General features: G+C 47.5%; 1 protein-coding gene across 2 annotated transcripts in view; it reads right to left on the reverse strand.

Annotated features, from left to right (window-relative positions):
• Positions 1-4,083, reverse strand: part of Ropn1 (rhophilin associated tail protein 1) — a 29,281-nt gene extending 25,198 nt beyond the window's left edge. The window contains exon 1 of one of the 2 annotated variants that reach the window (NM_001025628.1): positions 3,933-4,083. The gene's annotated coding sequence lies outside the window, so the exon portion shown is untranslated. Of the gene's footprint in view, positions 1-2,630; positions 3,103-3,932 lie in introns of those variants that run through there. The other variant, XM_087575809.1, reaches the window with a different exon arrangement.
• Between the last annotated feature and the right edge of the window lie 4,834 nt (positions 4,084-8,917).

An 8,917-nucleotide genomic window follows, 5' to 3' on the forward strand; every position in this document is an offset into this window, starting at 1 on the left:
GGGTCAAATTCATCATCAGGCTGATGCAGCATTTGGATGCCAACAGCAATATTGTTATGATCAGGCTTGCTTGACTTCTTTAATAGATGTTTTGGGGCCTGTGGGCTCAAGTTACCAAAGTTGCTAGTACCACCCGCTGCAAGCCCTAAGTTCCACATTAGTTAACAACTGGACAGGTACCTCAATCTATCCTAGCTTAGATCTAAGGTTCCTTTATGCTCACATCATGGCCTCCCATGGCCAGCGGGCATAGCTTGTCCATAGGCTGTCACATGCATCCTAGAGTTGCCTAATGTGGTCCCCTGATTTAGGGGTGTGATGTCCATATTTGGAGTCACCTTTGCCTTGTCTTTTCTGAGAATATGATGGAAATATTCTTTATCCTTTGGTGACCTATAAAACACTTCGCACCATCCCCCTGTCCCATTATGTGTTCACTCCACTTCTGCTCTACCTGCAGCCATCTTGATTCGGACACTTAAAGTATAGGAACCAAGGCTCTCGAGTGAACCCATAATAGTTTTCAAAAACAAGAAGACCAGGGCTAAGTCTCTCTCCCATCTCCATTGCCATTCTCCATATTTATCACCTTGCACTGTTCTTTTCTAACTTAACACACACAGCTACTGCCCTTCCTAGCAGGGTGCAACCTAACACCCCAGTGGCGGGTACCCTAATGAAGAAGCACTCTTGGCTGCTAGAACAGGATGCTAGACCTGGGCATAGCTTTAATGACCAGATCCTGGGAACTCCATCCACCCAGCCAAACTTTGTGTGTTTTCTTGGAATTATTCTAAGCACTGGAATAGAGGGGGAAAAAATGAAGTCAGGCACACTGAGTTTAAGAACTAGTGTAAGGAATTGAGAGGAAGATCGGTGATTAAAATAGGGTACAGAAGATGTCAAGGAGCCCATTCCAGATAGAACAAAGGAGTGGGAGTCGGTTAGAAGATAATTTCCAAAGACTGGAGATGACATTTTAACTGAGATGCAGGGAAGCCTAGAATGCCTACTGCTGTGTTCCTCTCTGCCAGAACAGCCCTAAGTAGCGGGCAACTATTCATTGAACATGTTTACTGTGAGAGAGAAGAGGGATTTCACCTGGCCAAGAAGACAAACATTGTGGAGGTTTTAGAAAACACTGGATTTAGTAACTGTAATCGCGGCGCTAAAGTGGGTGAGAGGGAATGGCTGGGTCTAAGGCTGGATCTGTTGTTCAAGGTCTGAATATAAAATCCCCTCTAAAGGCTTTGTATCTTAAAGGAAACAGAGAGGCAGAAGACGGTCTATGTATCAGCGCCACCCTTCAGACTCTGCTGTGGGCCTGATGCACTGACCGTCAAATCATTGTTTCTCAATTCTGAAGCCATTCTTCTCTGTCACAGTTAAAAAAAAAATGGAAGCGGGTCTTTCAATATTTCCCCCTGTACCAACTGCCTCACGTTAGACTTTGTGCGTACACAGCACTGGAAAGGGACATGGGAGGAGGCAGCCAGTTTTCTTCATGGTTCAGATGTGGTCTCCTGGCTGGAGAGATGGCTCAGTGGTTAAGAACATGGACTGCTCTTTCAGAGGTCCTGAGTTCAATTCCCAGATGTGGTCTCTTTTCTGGACTCCAGAAACCTTAAGAGTCCCCAGCTCTCTGGACCTCGTAGCACAGCGTCGCCAGCATCTGGTCCCTGCTCTATGTCAACTCTCGAGTGCCTTGCTGCTGCAGTGAATGTCTGTGGTGCCCACAGCTGGCAGTTCTATTTGTTCTATGGCTTGGTAAGTATCAAAGTCTCTGTGTTAAAGATTTGGTCCCCAAGAGTTGCTACTGAGAGGTGACTGAACTTTAAAGACGTGCAGCCCAAAGGGAGATTCTTGGGTTATCAGGATCACGCCCCCAGCAGATCATGGGATCTCAGATTCTCCCTTTTTCTCTCTGCTTCCTGGCTCAGGGGATGAGTGGCTTGATCTGCCATAACTTTCCATTTTTTTACGATGTTTTCCTACTGCCAGAAGGCAAATTTAACGGGGACACTTGATCTCAGAACCACTTTTTCTCTCTATAATTTAATTACCTCGGGCACTTTGTTACAGTGATGGAAAGATAACTAACACACCCGACACCTTTTGGGGAAGCTCTGAGCTGAATGCTGCCATGGAGTCACCTTCTAGTAAGACTCTCTGGCATCCCAAAGACGCCAAAGATTCCAAAGATCCCTCCAGTGAACCTCGGCCACAACCCTCTCCAACAAACTGTGCGATTGGTCTTTTCTGTGGAGTGGTCCAGCTCAAGGTAACTCCTTGTGTTAGTGATCCCCACATACTTCATTTTTTCTTGAAGAAAATGTCATGTTGAACCCTCTTTGTTAAAATTACTTGTACTGTTTCTGTTCTGAAACACACTGGCCAAAAGCTTCAGGAGTGAACTAAAGAGAACAGAGCGGACTTTGTTCAGGGAAGTCTGCAGAGGAAAGCCTGGTAGTTCCTTGAGTACAACTTGAGAGCTTCATGTCTCGAGAAAGGAGGGAGGGACTGGGAAACAGATGTTCAGGAAACTGGATATACAGGATTGGGTGGGAGGTTGGGGAGGAAAATGAGGGGAGTGTTCAAAGCCTGGAAGTCAAGGCGGGTGGCAGCTTTACCTTTGTAGAAATGTCCAACACAGCAGGAGAAGTTCAGGCCAGATTCCCCTGCACCTACTTACTGTCTCTTACTCACAGGAGTTCCATACACTCTTGAATCACAAAGCTTTTGGAATTTTAGATTCTTTGGCATCCAGATGCAACTTCTCAGCCTTGGAGCAGTATGACCTAGCCTATTCACATCCATTTTTAAAGTAGGGGGACGATCCACTCCATCTGACTGTCAGCCTAGCCCAACAGCCTGTAAAGTTCTTTCCCATCCTTAAAGCTTTTGGTTTGGGCAGACTCACTTCCATTATACATCCCAGGGCCCAACCCCAGTCCTCACAATCCAGTAAGTGAGTCCTTCACTTACGATCCGATAATTGCCTGAATAAACAAAACCTCAACCTGTACTTGCTAAGTGCTAAGGGATACAGGTTTGCGAAGTATCTCCTATGGGCTCATTTTTGTTACTTCATTTGGTTTTATTGGTGTGGTCTAAGGGTTCAGTCACAGAAACGAAAGGCTCCATACACCAGAATCTCAAGAGTTGTTTCTATGAACAGCTCTTGGAGCTCAGGACCAAGCCCCTGTACATCCTCGCTCTGAGTTGATATAGGAAGTGGTAGGGCTTGAGACAAGCATTTATGATGGCTTAGAATGTGCGTCCCACTTTACAAAGGCTAATTCTTCTGAGCTCAGCTTAGTTCTCCCCTGACCTCCAAGCCAGATCCACTACACTCTTTCAGTGACACTTAGTTCAAAGTTGACATGATTATTTTGATTTTTTTGACTAAGTATATTTTTTCCTCTATCCACTCTAAACCCCAGAGGCTTGGTTGGTATTTTGCTCACAATGGAATTCTAGTGCTAGCCTATGCCTGGAACTCAGAGTTTAGTAGATACTGGTAAAAATGAACGAGCTGTCCAGTTTATAATGTGTCTTTAACACCCCTTACTGCCCACAATGGTCCCTCCAAATGTGCTCTTATATCCATTGTACAAATGGAAAGACAGAGAGGGCTCACCAGATCCCATTGTCTCCAAGTCACATTGGACAGTATTGAAAGACAATAAAATAGTAGTTCCGGGTTAAAAAAACAAAAAAAATCAAAAACAAAAGCAAAACAAACAAACAAAAAAAAAAAAACCAAACCAAAACAAAACAAAAAAACCCCACAATTTGGCCAGAAAGCTATACTCGCCCATTTAAAGATCTCTGTAGGAAGGCATGGTTGGGATTCCTGGTGAGTCCCTCACAGCCATGTGGCATGGCCCTGGGCTGTTAAATTCCCCCCTTCCACTTCCCCTTCCAACTACCTCAGTTTGGCCTCCAAAGGGGGTGTCTGGTTTCAGGCGACTCCTCTCGCCTGGTATCAGGCGGGAGGTGTAGTGAGAGCTCCAGCGCCTGGACCCTTGGTGGGGGGAGAGCGGGAGGACCTTTTTGGGTGGGACCAAAACAGCAGCAAACACCACCTGGGGCTTTGTTAGCTAGGAGCCTTGCCTGGGCAACTCTACTGCCTGTCCACTAGGGAGCAAGGGCACTATGTGATGTCACAGACTCCCCAGCACCCAGAGTTTGCGGGAGGGAGGATGCTGAAGGCCTGGGGAGGGGTGGTGGTGTCGGTGGTGGAGAGCCCATCAGGATGGGGTGGGCATTAGGGGCGGATGTAAAGCTGCGAGCACTAGGTTTAGAAGGACTGAAGAGCAGAAATAGCAAGCGAGGGAAAGCCCTGGGGACACAGCAAGCACTGAGTGCTCTGCTTGTTTGTGCCAGGGCATATGAGAGCACTTCAGGCTCTCACTCAGTTCGTCCTTTTGGCTACCTTTACCGCCATATTCAGATAAGACGCCACATTCAGACAAGACGACCCAAGCATTAAGCGCCTTGCCCAAGGGAAGGATTAGCTAGTGATAGATCCAGGCTAGATCCAGATTCCTCCTTTCAAACCCCGAGCAGACTAAGAAGGGGATGGTGCTAAAGCATATAGGAGCAGTGTTCCGAATGCTTCTGGACACAGAGTAAGAAGGGATATCTCTGTATTCTCCCTGCAGAGTCCGGTCATACGCGATGGGTGCTTGTGCGCACGCGCAAAGGCAATGAAGTCTCAGAGGCCCTCTGGAGGGAGGTTTCACTTTTAGAGACTAAGTATGAGGCTCAAAGCTGAAGGTGGCTGGTGGCTGGCTAGATCCCGGCAGTAGGCTGGAACTCAGCTCTGGGTTTTTTGAGTTCATGATGCTTACTCTTTTAGAGTCAAACAAAGACTCACTGAGGTCTGCTACACCCTTTGTCACTCCAGATCCATCTTTAAGGGTCTGGACACAACCATCCAGTCTTCCAGCCCGTTTATACAGTAATGCACATTAGCCAGAATCAATGAATCCCTTCACCCCGGCCTTTAGAGGTTTCTGTAGCTGTGAGATGAAGCCGTTGTCTCCCCTTAAAGCAATTTCAAGCCTCACTGAGCAAACCGGTGGTTCAGTGTCTGTATGCAGAGGGCTTCTCTCAGTCTGCCGCCCTCCACTTGCAAAGGAACTGTCCTGTTATTTGTCAAAATCCTGCAGGTGCTCGCATACCCGGATGGTCCGGGGAGTCACTCACCCACAGGCAAGACCTAGTGATGATGAAAAATCAATCACAGGCCATCTCCGGCTTTCCCAAGGCCTTGGTGGAGGGACAGTCATTGGTATTGCCCGCTCCCCACCCCACCCCTACAGCATGGTGGGACTGGGGAAGGCCAGTGATCGACAGATGTGTCTTCTGGGAGGAAAAAGAAAGGAGATGGAGAAGCCTATTTGATGCCTCCTGGGCTCTGGCCACTGAGGTCTGTTGTGTATGTGCATACGTGAAAAGTACTGGTTTCTTTTTTTTCAGCAGGAAGAATACAGGCAGGAGTGAATAATGATTTTCATGCAGAAGGGGGCTTATCCAACAAAGCGTTAGCCACCTGGTGACGGGATATGATAAAAATTGAATTTTAGTGTGCCAGGTGGGAGAGGAATATAAGAAAGGAATCTCAAAATGCTGTCCGAAGCGAGGTCTGATGTCTCTGCAGGAGGCGAGGTTTCTAGGCAGCTCTCCGTCAATCAATATGTGTAACAGAAAAAATACAGCAAAGAGAAGGCTACCAGGACCCAGTGAGGACAAAATTCAGGGAAGCCACTTTAAGCGAGGCAGGTACAGGAGAGGAAATGTGACTGCTGGTCCTGCGTTGGAGTGGGTAGTGGGTTCCTGAGTGCTCAAGAGATTTCAGAATCCACGTGGACTTTTAGATGCACCGCGTCTTTTAAAAGTAAAAACCGATGGAATAGGTTATGCTCATCCCCTCTGCTTTCTTGGAGCCTCGAGGGCTAATGGTACCTTTCTCATCTCCGTTTTATTTTCCCTCTCCTGCTAGGTCGTCCTTGACAGTCTACACGGTCTAATTTCTCCTATTCTATTTCTCTCCATTCTCATCCTCATTTCTCTTCCTTTCTGTACTGCAAAGCTCTCCTGGGCTGCTCTCTCCCGGCCTCTTTCGTATCTACTTGACTTAGGGTTTCAACTTCACCCCTGCATCCACACCCCACCTTCTGGGTCTCCCGATCCTCATGATAAACGAAGATGACCTCCCCCGGTCTCGAGGTTTAGATGCCAAATTTAGGTCTCCGGCCCGAGCCCCTCCTTAAATGCCTCACTAGCGCCTTCAGCAGTCTTCTGGCGCCCACCACTGAATGCCTGATCCCCTTTCCTGACCTCAGTCCCACATCCTTTCCAAGCCAGCTCTGTCAGACTCTTCCACACCAGCCGTAGCACCTGCACCCATCTCGGGCTTCGGCCTCAAGCTCATGGCTTTACTTCTGCGTGCTGCTTTCTCATAGCTCATATTCCAATCTGCTTGCAAAAGTCACCCCCAACCTGAGCATACCACCTCCAGAACCTTTGTCTGAGGAAGCCGTGCCTCATCTGTACCACCACAAGTGGCTTCCTAGACCAAGTCCCTGTTTTGTCCTTGCTCCTCTGTGGCTTCCAGTACTATCCTTTGAACACTGACGACTGCTGTCACTCCTGTCCCCAGACCCCCTCAGTGTCTCCTACTTTACACAGAGTTAAAATCAAAGTGATCCACAGAGCCTTTTGCTTCCCCACACTCACCCTGTTCTCTTCTCAATTGCCCCCAGACACCCTGGCCATGCCGTTTCTCTGAGAGGTGAGGCTCATCCCTGCCTTGGAAATACACTTGCCTTTCCTTCATGGGGAGTACAGCCTCTTCAGATCTCCACATGGTTAGTTCTTCAGCTCCTCAACTGGCACCCAAAAGTTACCTCCAGGAGAGGCGTCTCTGACTCCTCCATTTAAAAGGGAACACAGCATCCCCTTCAAGTTCTCCCTCCTTTTACTCACATCATATGGTCTGGTTTCAAGAACTCGCTTTATTAAATTTCTATATCCTTCTACAGGAATATGCGGGGCCCTTTGGCTCTGCTTTATTGATGTTGTGTTTTGAGGCCCTAGCATAAGGCCAAATGCAAAGCAGGCAAGCATTAATATTCATTGACTTAATGAGATATCTTTTCCCCCTTCTACATTTTCTCCCATCTCCTTCCTTCCAAGAGGATGTCCTGGAAAATGATAGGCCAGTGTTTATTCAGCTGGTCTCACTCACTGATCTTAGGCACTAAAGCTTTACCAGAAATGACCAAAGGGAGAAGGCCTACTGGTCTCCATGTTACTACCATCATAGCTGCCTTGTATCAACTACCCATGACAACCATGTGCTCAGAAAGGTCCGTGCTCCTGCACAGTCCACCCATGGCTCACCTTATTATATGTTATTTTGTAGGAAGATGGGAAAGGGACTGTGGTACCTCCTGCCTGGGTCACAGTGAGGCTGAGATGGAGCTCATGATGGTGGAGTCCTAGTCAGGATCTTGGTCAGGTCTAGCCCACTTCTGATAAATGCCCCATTGACATCCATTACCTGACCTTACAGGCTGAGATGCTAAGCCAAAAAGCCAGAACTTTAGCAATTCTTAGATTCTTAGGTTCCAATTGATCCCTTGGCCAACTCAGAGCTTGGGGAAAAGAACTGACGAATCAATGGTTTGATTTAGTTTCAAAATCAGAGGGGGGAATGTGAGGACTCAGCTCCCAGACCCAGGCTAACTCCATGACAGGCTGCAAACTGACAGTTGGCAGACTAGGCCTAAGTTTCTGTTTCCCAGAAATGAGAACCGGGATCCAGGAACCTGTGGTCAGTCAGCCACAGCTGTAGGCTGCCAATCCGAGGATACCTTGTCATCTGCCTGAAGTAAGAATGAGTAAGCAACTCCCTGGGAAGTCTCCAGAGCCGAACCAATTGTAGAATCAGCCAGACCCCTAGAGATAGAACTGACCCACCAAGGTAAAAGGGCACCCACCCACCAACTGACAATAAAAGCTGGGCAGCTCCACTAGGGGTCTCCATTCTCAAATGGGGAGACCCCTGCAGGCAGGAAATTCAGTTGAGCAAACACTCTTGCTTTCACATACTACTTGAGTGTGGGGTGTCATTCTTCAGTGATTCTTGGACCCTAACAAGGAGAACATCCATCCATCTTCTCATAGCTGATGCACCCAGTGTACATTAACTCCAGTTCAGAAACATTCACGTTCTTTTCTAAGGTTAGCAATTTAAATACAACACAGATTCATCAGCTCACTTCCTAAGGGTCAGGAGTCTACGGAAAGGCTACTGATCCTCTCTAAGACTCTTTCCAGATTGCATCCAAGTGCCAGGTGTCTGTGATCTTAATTTGAGGCTCCCGGGCCTCTTCCTGCTCATGGCTATTGGCAGAATCTCATTTCTTGTGGTTATAGATCAGTTCTCTTGCCAGCTATTGATGAGGGAGATTCCTCTTAGCTCTGGAAGCCACCCTCAGGTCTTCGTGACATGGTCTTCTCATAGAAGTCACGGCCTGGTTGGGTTTTTTTCCCAGTTCATGAGAAGCATGTTTTATTTCTTCTTGCCCTTTTAAAAGGCTCACATGATTAAGTCAGGCCTACTGGAATGACCTTCCTTTTGGCTAACTCAAAGTCATCTGATTAGGGACCTTAATCACATTTGCAAACTCTCTTCTGGCACATAAACTTAATCATGGGAGTGATGCTCCAGTTTAGTCCTGGGGCCACCGTACTCAAATGGATGACAGTGTGGTTGAGCATGTGCCACAGCAGGTGGAGTTGTGGCAGGGTCTGAGAATTTTTCCGACCATGACATGCCTCTTGGTAAGGTGACAAGAAGAGATCCATTATCTTTCTCCGGAGAACCAGGATCCTCAGACAC

This window comes from Rattus norvegicus, chromosome 11 (assembly GCF_021556685.1).
Source record: "Rattus norvegicus strain SHRSP/BbbUtx chromosome 11, alternate assembly SHRSP_T2T, whole genome shotgun sequence".
NCBI lineage: Eukaryota > Metazoa > Chordata > Mammalia > Rodentia > Muridae > Rattus > Rattus norvegicus.